The sequence below is a fragment of the Chaetura pelagica genome, unplaced genomic scaffold (assembly GCF_000747805.2).
Source record: "Chaetura pelagica isolate M959 unplaced genomic scaffold, ChaPel_1.0 scaffold488, whole genome shotgun sequence".
In the NCBI taxonomy this organism is placed as follows: Eukaryota; Metazoa; Chordata; class Aves; order Apodiformes; family Apodidae; genus Chaetura; species Chaetura pelagica.
The window spans coordinates 294,467-296,532 of record NW_009954235.1 but is presented as its reverse complement, the minus strand read 5'-3'; the positions used below and the strand labels follow the sequence as shown (position 1 = coordinate 296,532).

The window sequence follows — 2,066 nt, the reverse complement described above, 5'->3', positions numbered from 1 at the left end:
GGAAAGAGATACTAAATCTTTGCAAGCAGTGCATGTGACCAGGGCTTCCCAGTAGTTCCTAGGAAGAAGATTAGTCATCAAAATTCTCTCATGAAAAATCTATCAACCATTTTTACTTAAATTTGGAAAAAATCCAGGCACCTTGGTGCAAATATTCCTTTTGTGTTGTCCCATGGACATCTGTCACAGCAGTGTGTGTCCATGCTTTTGGGGAGCATGGGACTTTATGCTGTCCTTGCAGGAGAAACAGAATTCTTACAATGTTATAATATAAAATATGAATTTTAATAGTAAACTTAATGCTCTGCTATGAGAAATATGTAAACTTGGCTTTGGAGCAGCAGTATGCACTTCCTGGAATTCTGTGCACAGTGTGGTTATAAATAAGCAACAGTTATTTGGGAATCATCAGGGCTGATATCTAGGAATTGTTTTCCCTGACAGGCATTTTTGAGGCACACAGTATGCTTATTCATTATTGCATAGTCATCATTCTTATTTCAGTCCTTTGGCTGTGGAATATAAAATTTCCAATCTAGATTAAAATGCTAGAATTCATCATATTTAGGTAAGATACTAACATGATTGATAAATGTGGGGTTGTCACACATGTGCATGTCTAGAGACCTGGAAGCATTTGTATTTGTAATCAGTGGAACAGGCTTCTAAAGCCTTTATCCAAAGCTGTGCAGAAGGGGATGTGTGACAGCTCTGCGTGTCCCTAGTGCTGCTGTCACTGTGAAGCAGCAGGTGGATGGCCTGCAGATGGGAAACACAGGGTTCCTCAAAAGGCTGGTTATGGGGTGTCCAGCTACTCCTGACAAAGAAAGCATTCTGACTTGAAGGAACAGCATTCTTGAAAAACACCAGCATGTTCTAATGCTTTGGTTTCGGTTCAGTAAAGTGATAAAACAAACTTTTACTTTGGGGAAAAAATGTTTAGAGTTCCTGCAGATCTATTGCCACTGCTTGGATACTGGGTTCTTCTCCCTTCCCTGTCAGATCTACATATGGGGTGTTCTTTAAAAGAAGTACTCAACAAGGTTTGACATGAACCTTTCAACAACATGTAGAACAGTAATTGCACTCTGCTTTTTGGTGCGTGTGGAGGCTAATTCATGGAAAGTGCAGATCATTACTTGGTGCTTTGAATTATGCATAGGTTGGCAGAGGAAACCATTTCACCAATACTAACAAGAAGCCATTTTGGACTATCACAGAAAATGCTCTGCTGAAATAGATTAATTACAACAAATCATTTGCAGCTATAAAGGGGCAGAAAGCAGTAATTGCTAAAGTAATGGTCCTCTACCATCTTTATTGTTGCTTCGTTATGACTAGATTTATATTTAACATTTTTTTGCTTTTCTGATGCAAAATTGCTCATTTTTCTGCCTTTTTTATCTATTTGACAGACTAGAGACGACTTCCTGGGCCAAGTGGATGTGCCACTCAGTCACCTCCCGGTAAGCACTGCTTTTGTCTCAGCCTGCTCTTCTTTGTCATCACCAGATGGGAAAAATGCTGATGCTGTGTAGGATTCATTTCCATAAGTAGTCCAGTTATATTTTTGTAAAGCAAGTATTCCCAGCACAGCCTGAGAGGCTTAAAGAAAAATGTTATGGACAGCAAAGCCCTGTCATGCACAGGCACAGGGAGAAGTGGTTCCCTTTGCAGGGACAAGGAAGACAGTTGTTCTCTGGTATCTGTTACACTTCTTAGCACCCAGGATTTGTTTCTCATCCTGATTCTTTCTTAAAATCCTCATCTGGTCCAAGACAGCTGATGAAGGACTTGTGGCCAATAGACTGGGTGTTTCTCACCTACCGTTGGTGATTATTGTCCTGTTCACCTTCTGGCTGCTTCCTTTTCACCATTCTCCCCTGGCAAACTCCATGAAAAAATTACATTTTGGGGGCCCAACTTATCTGATTTTCTGTCTACATACCATGCTGTTAAGGTTATGGAGCAGTAGTTCTGCCTGGGGAACTAGGAAGGACATTTTGATGTTCCTTCAAACCCTGTAAAGCCAATAGCCACAGGCGGAAACCAGAGGAACTGCTGAA

At 40.8% G+C, this 2,066-nt stretch overlaps 1 protein-coding gene across 5 annotated transcripts in view; it reads left to right on the top strand.

The window, feature by feature from the left end:
• Positions 1 to 2,066, top strand: part of NEDD4L (neural precursor cell expressed, developmentally down-regulated 4-like, E3 ubiquitin protein ligase) — a 100,386-nt gene that overhangs the window by 61,332 nt on the left and 36,988 nt on the right. For all 5 annotated transcript variants that reach the window (XM_010003644.1, XM_010003643.1, XM_010003647.1 and 2 more), the window contains one exon: positions 1,416 to 1,466. The gene's annotated coding sequence lies outside the window, so the exon portion shown is untranslated. The remainder of the gene's footprint in view (positions 1 to 1,415; positions 1,467 to 2,066) is intronic.